The 15,848-nt window shown below is 40.3% G+C and overlaps 1 long non-coding RNA gene across 1 annotated transcript; it reads left to right on the forward strand.

Annotated features, from left to right (window-relative positions):
* The first annotated feature begins 242 nt into the window (after positions 1-242).
* Positions 243-2,727, forward strand: LOC136483194 (uncharacterized). The gene is made up of 3 exons (XR_010765344.1): positions 243-468; positions 1,059-1,236; positions 2,509-2,727. It is a non-coding gene; the product is annotated as an uncharacterized lncRNA (long non-coding RNA).
* Positions 2,728-15,848: the final 13,121 nt, after the last annotated feature.

Raw genomic sequence — 15,848 nt, forward strand, 5'->3', positions numbered from 1 at the left:
CTTAGAAATAGAAACAATGTTTCCCTTATCTCCCGCAAAACAAAGCTTGGAATTGTTTTTTGATGTACCGGAATTAGCTTCCCGCCTGAGTTGGATTTTTCCTGCCAAAATTCCCACCAAAAACACCCATCTACCGCACAAACTAGATATGGAGTTGCCTATACGTACGGATCTCTATGACCAGAAAAAAGGAGGTCCCCTTCCCCACGCGCTGCGGAGATACGGCCAGGGCCAGCGTCGTCGACGCCACAGGGAGGAAGCCGCCGTCCCATCCCTTAAGGAGACCGCTCCATCGGCCACCGCAACGAACCACAGTCCACGGCAAACGACACAACTCCACACTCCGGCAAGCTGAGCCAACAGCCGAGTCGTGACCAGGTGAAGCGGAAAAACATTGTTCCGGCTGAATTCTTGTGAGAGAAAAATACTGTTCCGGCTGAAAAAAAAGCTTAACAAGCTGAATATGGGGTAAGCCAAATATGGCCAATCTGTTTCTGGAGGCTAGCAGTTTATTTTGTTGTTATGCTATTACTTGGGCATATGACGAACCCTAAAATTATTTATCTTAGATCTGAATGCCATGAAAATACATTGCCTTTTTTTATTTTGGTGATGATCGGAGCTTCTCTATTGCTACTGCCCTTTTACACGTTAGCTTAGACAAGAGCTATTGATTTGAAATCTTTAACTCCTACACAGTGAGTATTAATCTATTAATTAACGTAATTCAAGAGCGTTGGCCTTGTGTTTGTTTATGTATACACACAACTCCTACCAAATCTAGTACTTGCTTGCTGACTTTATTCTAAAATTAGATATTCTAATTTTTGTTCCCAACAGGAGCCTATGTAATTTTACCACAATCCATGAAGAATTTCTGTCAATGGTAGTGTAACGATTTATTGCTTTCTATTTTTTCATCCTAAATGATTTTATTTTCACTAGTTACCAAAACATGTCTTTGCCTTATACTTACAATAAGATAATTGACATATTGTTTCTGGAATTTGTTTTTTTATTAGTCATCAGTCATATGATATCCAATATACTATATACAGGCCCCTGAAATCCAGAGAGAAGGAAAAAGGTAATTTTGCCTTGGATCTGAAAGAATTAAATTTGCTCGCTAACAAGCTTCAACAGTTTAGATTCTTCACTACCCGCGACAGGACAACTAGAGTATGCATGGAGTTTTTCTTGGGCGTATTCTGCAATTTCCTTGGAGTTCAACCAAAGGTTTGTTTTTGTGATGAATCAAAACAAACTATTTGGTTATCCTAGATTTCCATTGGTCCATCTTGGTTACTTTATCATTACCAATAAATTGAGAGCTCTAGTACATCTAGTTGTTGAAGTCAATGTACGTCTATTTTCAGTGAACTAAATTCAGAGATCCAAGTTTACAGATCTAAATGCACATACCTAAATTTGCGAAGATAACCTAGCTATTTTGGACATGTTGCAGGAGCACTGCCCAGTTAGCAAGAGCTGAAGTTTTTTTCTACATACTAAAACCTGGAGACAATTTTTTAGATTAATTTATAGTTCTTCTCCCATGCATTATTTTGTAAGATAATAGAGGTGTGTTGCGGCAAATTCAGAAAAGTCCATCTCCTTTACCTTACTGTTGCATGATATCAACATATGGCTTTATTGCTTCTATTTGCTTTGTTCATTATCTAGTACTTACTGCTATAGAGTACTATTTTCTGCCTACCACAGGGATTTTAGTGTGGCCAATAATCAATATTGTTGTAATAAGGAACTAATTTATTCTGACTAGCCAATTTTCCTCTTGTTGCTGAACTATTTACTTGCTGAAGTCAGCTTGCTGTAAATCCTAGTGAGATTAATTTTCAATATCCTTTAAAATTCAGAAAACCAAATTTTCTCGTGCTCTTTAGTCCCAGAATCTAATTTTTGTTTTCCTAAATACTAAAACTGGGAAGTATTCAGATTAATTTGTACTTCTTCTCGCGAGCATTGTTGTGTAGGACTTGAAATTTTTGGTTCTTCTATAAATATTATAGGCTAATATTGATAATATTTTTACAGTGCTCCTTCTCTTAGGCAATGGCTTAATTGTTTTACCATCATAGTGGTTATATTGTTTGGCTGTCCGAAATATAGCAGTCTAGCAGATGGTCCTAATAGAAAATTCTTTTGTGTACTCAAGTTAAAAAAGGTGGATCATCCTAATATATATGTTTTATTCTTATTTACATGCTAAAAAACATTGAATTATGGTCATACGGAAGTCCTTAGAACAAGATAATGGACATATGGCTGGTTACTTGAACATTATTCAACATTATAAGCTACCTAATATATTTTCCCCATGCTAAGAGACGAAAAGAATCCACTTGAGTCCACTTTATGTCCACTCTTGTTCACTTTTGGTGAATAGGCACAACATAAATTGAATTGAATTAGTTTTAGATGCTTTGTTATTGTTTTTTCTAATTATAGTATAGCAAATTATTGGAATATTTTTTTCTGTCATTGCAGGTTAATGTTTTGTGGCAACCCTAGTCACCTTGTTCCAAAGATAAAGTATGACAGATACATGGTCATGGAGTTGGAGAGCATACATGGCTGTTTATTTAGTCTCTGTTAATTCATATGCTATATGTAATGGATGGTTCGTGCTATTGTGGATATGACCTCAAGACACACACTGGAGACGCCATTCCCAATCACCTCATTCTTTTGTAAAAGCATTTTTAAATGTCCAAAAATATTATTCTCAAGCATACTGAGCTACCTAGCTTCTTTTGATCTCTTTACGCATTTTAGAACATGGGTTCGGCTCAATTACAGTTAAATATAGATCGTGAGACAATTTTCCCTGATTCTTATTTGATTTATCTATATTCTTTGCCATATCTGTCGATATCTATCACAATTTTCTTAGCAACAAGTTAGATCGGTTGATTGGTGGATTAAAAAAGCATGTGGTTGAACAATATATAATTTGAATTCAAGGCAGAGTTGCTGTTAGATAATGGTAAGTGTTGGAATGGGATTGCGACCGAAAAAAGATAAGATGACTTATTCTTTTCTCATAGCCCAAAATAAGCATAATTATTGACCAAGAAGATGAAATTCTAGATCACACTATATAATTGTAGGTTCGAGAAATGTAGTTGGTTCGTCCAACAACATCCAAATAATTCTACTATTCTCCCGTTCAATTTTACATAGTTTTTTGTTTTTGATTTTTTTTCCCATAGTACTTGATTATCTCACGATCTTGCTCCTTCTATAATTTCTTGAGCTCAGCCCGAGAATTTGAAATGGGCTCCAACATCTAAATGGCCTTTTTAAATTGGCTACATCTTTCTGCTCTAGTGTCATATGAGGACCATGATGCGATTGCCCACCATCAAAGTCAGAGCATCAAGGGCAAGTTAGCTACACTATAGTGAGAACCTATTGTTAAGGCATTATAGCCTCGAATACGCTTTGCTAAATGAAAATGAATGTTACATTTTTTTTTTGAAATAAAGTGGGGCAACCTTTTCTAAAGAGGATGTTGAGATGACATGGTGGATATGTGACTATGTCATGGATAATGAGAGATTGTCACGGTGGGATGATCGAGCTTTCGTTGAGTTAGTTCCAGCATGATGTGAATTAAGGTGTCAAGTTGGCGTGTGTTGTGCAACATATCTCTTGGCTTGTGAATGTGTAGGTGCCGAGTGCATCAAAGTGTTCAATGATAAAAGGTCGACCGAGGTGTTTGGGTCGATGGACCAAAGACAGTGACCGAACACGGGGAGCTTGGACCACGGGAACAGAGAGGATAAAGGATGGATCAAGGATGGCTAACACTTTGCACGGTGATGAGGAAGAGTACATGCAAGATGGTGACGAGAACGACATTGACGAAAGTGAATACCATGGTTGGACCAATTCATGACGAGGCATAGCAGGCACTTTTTTAGGCCAATGAAATGGAGGACACGCATTAACATCGGATGGGTTGCGTATCGACTATATGAACATAGTGAGTTTGGCCATTTTTGCCTCAAAACTACATACAGAGTGATTTTTAGGTTTGGACATCAAAACCCAAGGGATGATATCGGCGCGACACATGGCTTCATTTGTGAGGTTGCATCATGGTGTAGCGACTTTATGAAGGGCACGTGGCCATTCGATACATGCAAAACCAACTTGAGCCAATTTGCCCTTGGTGGTAAGTGGTTTATTTCTAAACCTAGGAGTATTCTTAGAATATGTCATGGCCCTTTAAAAATAATAAGGAAATCTACCCATGGTAACTATCCTTCAACCATTAGTTTATTTCCTAATGTTAGCCAAGTGCTCTAAAGATGAGATGAGTTAGGCTAGATAAGTGGGATGCCCTTTTGAGCTAGTTTCTCACCAAAGCGGGAGGGTGCTTGGAGGTAGGATAATATGATATATATATATAGATAATTCATGGTTGATTTAAAGTGAAGAAAGCCTTGTTAAACTCATCTCTTGTGCCCCTCTATTTGAATCCTTTGGTTTCCACATTTTGGTGAATTTTCATCACTTTTTGTTTGTGATATTTGGAATTACAATTCATCTGTATTCTTGGATAATATTTATGTGACTCTTAGGTCCTTTGGACATGGTTACATGATGGGATAAACCCCACCATTAAACTCCCTCAGATTGGTTCCCAAACTCCCTCCTTTTCTTTTTTCCCAAGATTTTATTCTGGTCAAATCTTAGAGCTCGGCGTTTTTATTGATTCTTGTGCCCAACCTTGGTGCTATGTTCCCAAGAGAACATATCTAGGTTTGTTCTTCGTCTGGTTTCCCATGAGCACCCTTAGTTCTTTCTTTTGAGTTTTACCAAGACAATTCCAATTTGAGAGAGGAATTCTTCAATATGTGGTGAATTTCTAAATTTTTTGGACACATTATGTGGAATTAACTTCACCATGAGTTAGTCAAGGTGTTTAAAGGGTTTTGTTGGATCTAATTTGGATGATTTCGGATATTCTTGGTGAGGAGCTCGTTGTTTCTAGGCAAAACCAGCCAGGTTGTGTTGCAAAATCCGACCTTGCAAATTTTGCTGATTTGATCCATTTGAGGTATTTTTGGTGGAGATGTTCTATAAGATATTGTGAACCGCTTGACTAAATTTTATGATTTTTAGAGTTCGTTTGATAAATTTCGGCATTTTTCTTTGGAGTTTAGAGGGCTGAAACGTACCAAAACTGGCCAGGCCAATATTCAAATCTAGCTACGGCGGTTTGGTGAACTTCTATATTGTGAGGATATTTCTTGTGTAAATGATCCTGAACAAGTTGTAAATGACTCGACAAAAAAATCACGATTTTTGGAGATCATTTGATTGCATTTTGACATTTTTCTACCAAGATATGTAGGCTGAAAAGTGAAAATTGCAAAATGCGATACAAAATTTTGCCTTCATTTTCTCTGATCGCTTCCTCATCTTTCTAGCCTAATTTCTAAAGTTTGTTGGTCTGCTATGACTATCAAATCTTTGCTAGCGGTGCTCGAGAGATTTGTGGGTTATCTTGACATATAGGCTGCTCACTCGTCCTTGAAAAGTGAAAATTTTCAGATTCCCGTTCACTCTTTCTTATGTCTTCACGTTCGCTGGCTGCCTAGTGCTACCAGTACCAGTAACAACAGAGGGGGACTCGCTTGCTCCTCCGGTCTCCGACATGAGCAGGAATATCGCTAGCTTGTCTGACGACCGAAAACAGAGGCTCCGGTTCTACTGCATGATTTGTTTGCACGTTTTGCTCTCCGGTTCTTGTTCGTTTTGTCCATTCGACTTATATAAATTATACTGCCGCCTAGCGAATGGAACAAGGCCGGCCTGATCCGGTTGTCAAGACTCAAGACTGCCTCCTACTCTTTCTTTTTTAGGGGTGACAGCCTCCTACTCTAATCTAGATCCACTGGGGTAGCTGCTGCCGGCGCGGATTTTCGGACTTCCCGTGGTAGAGTTACTTTACTAGTGCCTAACCCAAGCCTGTTTCGTGGACAGAGAAAAGGAATCCGGTAGAATTTTCTTTTCTCAGCGTAGCTTATCTTAAAAAATCAAAACTTTTATAGATGAGATTGAATAAATTAGATTTATATGAAAAAAAATTACAATCCTCAAGGAGATCTAAAAATTGGATACAATGTTCAAATATATATTTGTAGATCTATATATTATCATATTTCGGTACTAAGAAGATGGATTGAAATGAAAATATTGTGAACTAAAAGGTTGTAGATCTTATAAAAAAATAAATTTATTTTTCAAATTTTATCTTTAACTGAGATTATATAAGATCTACTATGTAATGGTGTGAATCAATTGCCTCGAATTATCCACTCGCTAATGTTGCATATTTTAGAAAAAATTATAACACTTCATATAACCTCGTATAGATATAAAATTCATATGAAAATTGCAGATATTGAAGGTATGTCCAATTTGTAGTTGACAATATTTTCATTTAAAAGAAGTCTTAATACCAAAATAATCGATATAATGTCTAGTTCTACAATATCATAAAAAAATTTAGGCACCAAATGAATTTAAATGAAAAAGACATGAGCGATAAATACTATGGACTGCGTTAATGCGCGACCAGGCGCGCTATCGAGCAACCGCGCGACCCCAGACAGACAGCCTGCTTGCCTGTGCACGGTCTCCCACGCTGCAAATCCGGACAGGTTTTGCGTGCACCCCGACAGCCCCCAAAAGCCTGCTTGCCTGTGTAGCACGTTCCCAACGTGGCTCATGAAAAAAAAGCAAAAAAAAATTATTTAAATTGCTATAATTTTTGAATGATTTATCCGTTTTTAATTCCGTTTGCACCAGAATGTTTTACGTGACGAGTCGAACAAAACTATAGCTCACTTGCCTACGTTAGCAGATTTATAAAATGAGTTGCTACTATGTAATACTAAACTTGCTACTCCAAAAATATACTAAACTTTTTACATGGTGCACATCGATTGTTATCATGGGAATATAATAAAATTGTTATATAGTATTATATAAAGGTAATATCAAATAAAAGAGAGTAGCAGACAAAAACAAGACAAGTTGTAAAATGGATGGACAAATTATTAAAATAAACCTTGCATAAGCTGCCAATTAGGGGGCAAGTTATTATTATAAACACATTAAAAAAAAGCCAGAAAACATGACTTGCTGCTAACTGGGGGGCATTTATTAAAAATGAGGGTAGCAGCAAAAAAAACTGTAACCGGGGGCAAATTATTAGAACAAGTATTGCATAAGTGTAACACCCTCGGTGTTACACCCTAACAACCTACTTACTCATGTCATGAGCATCATATTTATGTGGTAATGGATGTGATAAAGTGTGTAGATAAATTTCGTGTAACCTAAAATGAATAATAAAAATGCTAAATGAAAGTTGATTCAATAGCTCATGTATATCAAGTAAGGTTGAAAACCAATTTTTATTGAGCAAAAATATTATAGAACATGTGTGTGGTACCTAAATAAAGCTTGAAGCACAAACTTTGTAGATGGCAATGCAACCTTTGCTGTAGAAAAATAATATTTCTGGCTAGTGTTTCCAATAGCTTAAAAATGGAACTTGAAATAAAAAACTAGCTTAAAGGCTTAGAAAATTCTTACGTTTAAAAATAGTTTGACAGCACCAGGTTTGCGAAATTATTCCGAGAAATCTAGTTAAAGATTAGTACCATGTTTTAGTTCTTAGGGGTAGCTTAATATGCTCTCTTGAGCATGGTGAAGGTTGCTTGGTTCCAAGATCAATCGTTTAGTTTCTACGGGCGCTTTAAAATTCATGCACGCACTCAGGCTCGGGCCGTCAGGCCTAGGCACGTGGTCACCGCGCGTGGCCGCATGCCGGTCGGCCAAGGCTGCACTCTGTCTGGCCGTGGCTTGGTCACCCTTGGCCGCAGCACCTACAATTGGCCACTGGCCCAGCTAGCCATTGGCCACCGTCCACGGCGACCACCCTGCCCCAACCGCTGCTGTACTGCTGCCGCGGCGGCCCCGTGTCCTCACGGTGCTAGTGCCCTCCCTGCTTCGCACCGTGGCGCAGCTGCTACTGGTGTCATCATCTCGCCATCGTGCCCGCACCCCCCTCCCCTGCACTTCTGTGCCGCTGTTGGCCCGGTTTGATGCCCGCCACTGCTGCGCGCACATGGCTGTGCTCACCGTCGTCTTATCATTTATGGCACTGCGGCCACGCGGGCCATGTCCGGTCGTGGACGCACGCGTTTTGTCCGTAGTGTCTGCGCGCGTCTCCTAGATCATGTCGACCGCGTCCTGCCAAGATGAGGCAGAGCTGAGCCCACCTACCTCTCTCTCCCTCTCTACTACAATGGCCGAGCCGCTGGCCACTGACTAACACAGTTCACACCGCACCTGCCCAAGGCAAGCCATGGTGCATAACCTCTATTTTTCATATTCACCGTGTGTGTGTGTATATATATATATATGTGTGTGTGTGTTGTGCATTTAGGTTGCAGGAGTTTTATGGAAACCACATGTGATATATATATATATATATATATATATATATATATATATATATATATATATATATATATATATATATTATATTCAGTAGCCAGCTACAAAATAAGTTATTCCGTAGCCACCTCCATTTACGATAATTTTATATACTAATTTACGATAATGTCAATACATATTTATGATAGTTGGGTTACTATAACACATGGGGATATTTACCATAACGTTATAGTAAACCACTTAATATGGAGTTACTATAATCTCGTAAATTAACATAGTAATTATCGTAACTCAAAGTGGCTACAGAATAAGTTATTTTGTAGCCAGCTATAGGGTAGTAGTTATATATATATATATATATATATATATATATATATATATATATATATATATATATATCCTAAGAGTTTTACTAGTGCAGATTCGAGTAGCTGCTATGCTTAGCCTGTCGGTAGCGTGGGTAACCTATCGTTACTCACAAGTAGGGAATATTATTATTATTCTCCTGATAAAATGATGGAAAGAAAATGGTGACCGGGCAGGGATATGGTATGGGTATTGGTGGGTATAACGAGTTGTGTCCCGCGACCATGTGGCTTAGCTTGGTTACACTGTTTTTTCTGTCTGTGTCGATTGAGGACCGTCCATTGCTATGGATGGTAGTCAGGTCACAGACTTGTTATCCTGAGCACATACTTGCTTATGGGAGCAGGAAGACATGTCACGCTCTTGTTGTGGGTTTCGGCTCTTTTTGGACCGACTGATTGGAGGCGGGGAAAAGTGGAGGTCGAAGCACCATACTGAGACCGGGTCTTAAGTGTGGGGGCTTGGAGTCCAAGTTTGGAAAAGGGGACCTGGACCCCTCGATGGGAGTGGAATAGGTTGGTCTCATTTGTGCATGGGGTGTAACACCTCTGGTGTTTTGACCTAACACTAAAACTTGACATGTCATCATGTGCATTGCAAAGCATTCATAAAGTAGAAAATTTTGAATGCATTCACTAAATAAACTTTATTTCATAATGTTGTTATTTCATGTGATGTGATTCAAAACCCTAAATAAAGATCATGACTACAAGGGTCAAAATTCATGTGATCATGTGAGGTCATGTGTCATTTGACTCAAATAACCCTAATGGGCCATGTTACTGGTCAAAAATCAAAATTAAAGTAAAAGGAAGACAAATCAAATTTGAATTCAAATTCAAATTATAAAAGTCCTTTTTTCCCCTTTGGACTAATTCAAAATCCATGTGGAATTTGGGGTTGAGGCAAAAAGCAAAGTTGGAGATTATTTTATGTGGATCAACTTTGGTATTCAAAGTTTTTCATGTTTACATATAAAATTTGGAGTAATTTTGAAATGATTCAAATGCTCAAATGCACCCCAAATTCAAATTTCAAAATGGAGGCAGAATTTGAAAATGTTCATAGAAGCAAAGTTGTAGAGTTTGAAAAATTGAGCAACTTTCATTTTTGGAGATTTTCAACTTCTTTAGAAAATTTGAGAGTAATTTGAAAAATGGACTCAATGGCAGTTCTATAAATATTTCAAAAATCAAAATCGACATCGCCTGTTTGCCACCGGCGACACGCCGCTGTTCGCCGCTGACCTTCTTCGCCGCTTTCACGCGCGGTGACACGCCGATGCCTCCGTGGCGAGCTCGCTCGTGTGCTGTCGACACCGTACGCCTTCTTTCTTTCTATAAATAGGAGCACGCCGTTGTCGTTCCTTAGTTTTCCGTCGACTGCTCGCCGCCGGTGTCCTGACCGCGCTCGCGAAATTCGTCCTCGCCGTAGTACCTAGGGCCAATTGCGTTGGCCAGAAGCTCCGCCTCGCCCTGCCGCTCATTCCCGACCTGCTCGCCTCGCCTCTAGCCGGTCAGCGCCACCGCGCGACGTCGTCTTCTTCGGAGCCGGCCGGAGCTCCGCCATCATCGACCTCACCGTGGTCCCGTCGATCCAGTACGTCTCTGCCTTCACCGAGTCTACCTACGTGATCACGGTGAGCTCCTGAACATGATGATCGTTTCGCTTTAGTCTCTACTGCAACATCGCCGTGGTTACGCTGTACACCGTCGTGCCCAAGCCGCCATGCCCGGCATGGAGCTATCTCCGGTGCGCCTTTTGCCTTTCTGTAAGCTGGGATCGGTTCGGGGAAAAGAATAGGTCATGTAGGTGCGGTCTGCTTCGCCGGAGCTTCGCCGCCGACGTGTTTTGCTGATCGGAGCAGACAGCGCCGCCGTGCGTCCTCTTTGGGTCACTGACGAGCGGGGCCTGGCTGTCAGTGCGAGAGAGGAAGAAGAACAGCGCGATTTTGTATTTTCTGAAATTATGAATAGTGCTGAAACTTTGGGAATTTGTAGGAAAATAATAGTGGCTCCAAAAATTCTAAAATTTTTTGTGTAGCTTCTGTACATGCTCTAGTATGGTTTAAAAATTTTAAACTTGAAATTTGAATAAAATTTTAATGTTCAAAAATTCAGTCAATTAATTAATAAATTCAGTTTCCATGATTTTTGTAGGCCACTGTATAACTCCAAAAATTATTAAATTTGTTTTGGTACACTAATTTGTCATGAGGAAGCTTACATAAAATTTTGAGGTCATTTGGAACAAGTTCATTTTTGGGCTTATTTACAAATTAATTCAAAAATAAATAAAAGCAAACCCTAAGTGCTTGATTAGTGTTGAATCTTGTTTTGGTCATGTTTTATGACTAGTAGGGTTTCAAGATTCATTTGGTCAAGTCACATGTGTGGGTCTTGACGGTAGGTTTACAAGTTAGTTTTGTTGGCTTGCAACTATACCGTGAAGGAAAATCGTATTTGGGGTGTTTTTACATTTCATGTACCGTGAAAGCATCATGTTTACATTATCATCATGTTAAAGCATATGTTATCATTTCGTGTAGAATACGAGAGTGAAACGATTCTAGTTGAGCAAGTTCTGGAAGAATCCCTAGTTGTCACGGGATTCGATAAGTGTGGTACGGATCCGGAACCTGAGATTGTCAACGAAGGCAAGCCCCGGTTTATGCATTAAACCCTTACCTTGTTTACTTTGAAAAGTTTATCACCTATGTTACTTATTGCATTAAGTTGATTAATTCAAATGTTACCTACTTGATGCATTGCCTACCTTGTTAATTGTTTACCATCCTTGAAGATGATTTTATTTACAAAGGCGTAGAATGCTTAGTATGCTTTATGGTAGGCTTTCAAAGTAAAAGTTTCGATACAATCAAAGATGGCATACTGGCCAAAGAAAGAAAGAAGGTAGAATGAACTAGAGACTAGTCGGGTGACTTATCTTGAATGTTGGGTAATGTTACCGACTATGTCGCTTAAAGGCCACTCATTGTGGATCTTCTGAACGAGACACTTTGTAGTACTGGTCACATACTATGGTAAGCCTACTTCGGCTAATCCGATACTAAGACGAATGCCCACGCACTGGGAGTGGAGAGATGGCGGGAGTAGCGTGTACCCTCGTGGCTAGAATGTGGCCGGATTTGAGGTGTGCTGTGCTCTCGGGTGGCGTGGAGACAGCTTAGTATAGGAGGATCCGGTAGCGAGGTTGATATATGCAAGATTAAGTTCTACATATGTCATGTGATAAGGTATCCCTAGCTGGGACTTGAATCAATTCGAATTGCCTGTGCTCCGCGGATATGGAGACTCGATTCATTACAGAAGCAATGCAGGACTGGTGAATTACTAAAACATGAGAAAAAGAATGGAATGAGAAGGATTGGAATATGGGAAATGTACATTTAGTTTGAGATAATGAACTAAAAGGACTTAAGGGTAAAACTTGAAAATAGAATGAAGAATAGTAAGCTTTTGGCAAAGAACTTTTGAATCTGGCTACATCCTTACCTTGCCCCAAACCCCTGCATCTCTAAAGTCTTACACCCCTTTACGTTGGGTTAGTCTTGTTGAGTACCTTTGTACTCAGGGTTTGTTAACCCTTGTTGCAGGTGAGTCGCATGCGCAGGCTTGTTTTGGTCCCTGCTGCATGTCTGTGTTTGAAGTCAATGACGATGAGGAGTGATGAATGGCCTTTGGACAAGGCACTAGTTTGTTTGATAAATAAAGTTAATGTAATATTATCCCGCTACTATGGTTGTATAACACTTATGGTATTGTAAGTTTGAAAACAACTGATTTGTAACCTATGTTACCTTAAGACTTCCGCTATCTTTACTCTGATGTATATATTTGAATAAACTGTTGTAATCTGCAATGTCTGTGATTGGGATCCTATTTGAAAAGACAATTGTGGATGATTCGGGTTTCCCGAGGACACCCGACAGACCTGTTGAGTTGTTGGGAACTCATGAACGCTATCCGAGGTCTATTATGACAACGATAGGTGCACGTGGGCCCGATTCCTTAGGAGGTTCTGCCACAGCTGGTATCAGAGCAGTTCCCATCTAAGATCATTGTAGGTTACTTTGGAAAACCTTCAAATTGATTTGGATCAAAGAAAGTAAACTTGATATTTTAAAGTTCAAATTCTTTCTTCTTACCTTTGATCTAGCCTCAATCCTGTCTTATTTGAAAGTTTGTGGCGGATAATATGCTTAGGTTTGTCCTATGTATTAAAAATCTAGTACTTATGATTATATAAATCTTTTGTACTTAGATTCATAAGATCGATTCATGCATCATGCTTGAGCACATTGCATAATAATTCCCCTTAATAGTGGTTGGGTAAGTAATGTCAATCCCATTCTTGCTAACCTCCATTATCCTCAAGCTATCCTTATAGTCCTACCCTAAATTCTACAGGCTATGGCAAAGACCAAGAAAACCGCACGCAAGTCCACCGGACCTCATGGAGTCCCTCGTCACCAGTTGGCACCGCGAAACCATGAGCTTGGTGAAGGAAGTACCAAGAACCTAGGAGATGAAGGATCTTCAAGCAACCCCGCCAACATCGAGAACCTTACCAAGGAGCTCAATACTCTTCGTCGGGCTCATGCCAAAGATCAAGAAGAGCTGGCAGAAATGCAAAGGGGCATCACCATGACCATGGAGCTACGAAATGAAGCCTGGACACAAGAGGATGCGGCCAATGAACGCGTCCATGAGTTGGAGTTCTACGTAGAAGACCTGGAGATGGACAATGCCATTCTTCATGAGAATGTCCACATGCTGTATGCTCAACTTCATCCTCCTCATGGGGATGGTGAAGTTACAGATAAAGAAATGATTGTAGCTCCAGGAGAAGTCGAGAATGAAGAAGAGGAGGAGGATCCTGAGGAGTTAGTGTACTTCTCGGAGGAAGATGAGGTTTCGTCCGATATGGGCACGGATGCCAAAGATTGAGAGCTCGGAGTAGTAATAGTTCCTTTACTGCTTTCCTAGAAAACCAGGGTTGTCTTGTGGGAGACAAGACATGTAATTTAAATAAGTAACCCTTTGTAGCATGAAACCTTTTAAATGCTTTCAATAAAGAATTATGTAAGTAAACGTGTTTCTCTAACAGATGCCTCGTCCTATCACCCGAACTGGTGCTAGTGGCTCGCATGACGATGATGAGTGCCCAAATCCTCCACCAATGCCTTCGACTATGGCAGATGCCATAGCCACACTCGTCAATGCAACGGCAGAGAATGCTAGGTTGTTAAGGGAATTGGCGCAGAACCAACAGGCACCATACCCTAATCGTGGCCGTTGTAATAATGGAAATGACGAGTCAACCTATGTTGATTTTACTGACACACGTCCACCGGTGTTCTCTAAGGCAGAAGAACCTTTAGAAGCAAACGATTGGCTTAGGACAATAGAGCAAAAGTTTGAGCTGATTCACTGTACCGAGGTTTAGAAACCTAGGTTTGCGGCACAGCAACTCCGAGGAGCTGCTGGTGCCTGGTGGGCAAATTTGGTAGCAGTACAGCCTGTTGGTCACCAAATCAACTGGAGGGAGTTCAAGGATGCCTTCAGGGCACACTATATTCCGGACGATGTGATGACCATGAAGTTAGAAGATTTCTTGGCTCTTAAGCAAGGGGAGCACCCGGTGATGCATTATGTTGGGCGTTTCAATCACCTGTCGCAGTATGCTATAGAGTATGTGAATACTGACAGGAAGAAGAAGAATTATTTTCTTAGAGGCCTGAACACTAAACTTCAAACCATGATGGCAACTTGTGGTAACGCAACTTACCATGAGACAATCAACATTGCTATCGCTTTAGAGGAGAATTACCGCCGACACAAGGAGGCGAAGAAAAAGAAAATATCCGCTTTCGGATCATCAAGTGGCAAGCGTCAGAAGATAGTATACCATCCTCAGAATCATGGCCGTACGCCGTTCCGCCCACAACAAGGCCAAAGCAGGCAGCAAATCTTCATTCGCCCTGCAACTAATACGCCTTATACTCATCAAGCACCGCAGCAGCAAAATAATACAAATAATGCAAACCGCAATGCTACTCCCCAGAATCATAATTTTCCATGCTATAATTGTGGTAAACCCGGACACTTTTCCCAAGAATGTCCGTATCCTAGGAAGAACAATCCTGATGCACCCAAAGCCCCTGTTACTCAAGCTCAGAATCAGTACAAGAGCAATGCTCAGAACAATCAGAAGGGACAGGCTGAGAAGAAAACTTGAAGGGTCTTCTATACTCAAGTGGAATCTATTCTAGAAGGAGAACCAGTAATGATGGGTACGTTTCCCATTGCTAAGCATCCTGCAATTACCTTATTTGATTCTGGTGCATCCCATGCATTCATCAATCATACATTTGTTGTGAAGCATGGGATAGCTATTGGGGAAACAAAAGAGCCCTATCATATATAGTCGCCCGGGGGACGAATCTGTACAAGGGAGGTAGTTCAGCATGTATCTATTGATTTGGGAGGTTATGAGTTCCCTACCAATATGCTGATATTAAAGGATCAAGATATAGATGTGATCCTTGGTATGAACTAGTTAACTCAACACGGGGCTATCATAGATGTCCTACGTAGAACCATAAGGGTAAATGCACCTAGCAGCAAAACCCAACTTCTCATCCAACTTCCCTTTCCTAAGAGTACAGTGGAAACAGTCTATGCAACTATTGTTGAAGGAGCCAAGAAATTTCAGTGGTATGTGAGTTTACGGATGTCTTTCCCGATGATATGCCTGGTCTGCCACCAGACCGAGACATAGAGTTCAGAATTGATCTGAAACCAGGGATAGCACCAGTGTCCAGAAGAGCATATAGGATGCCACCCAAAGAACTAGCAGAATTAAAAATGCAACTACAAGAGTTGTTAGACAAGGGTTTCATGCAACCCAGTTCATCACCTTGGGGATGCCCTGCTATCTTCGTGAAGAAGGAC

The sequence above is a fragment of the Miscanthus floridulus genome, chromosome 9 (genome assembly GCF_019320115.1).
Source record: "Miscanthus floridulus cultivar M001 chromosome 9, ASM1932011v1, whole genome shotgun sequence".
Classification (NCBI taxonomy): Eukaryota; Viridiplantae; Streptophyta; class Magnoliopsida; order Poales; family Poaceae; genus Miscanthus; species Miscanthus floridulus.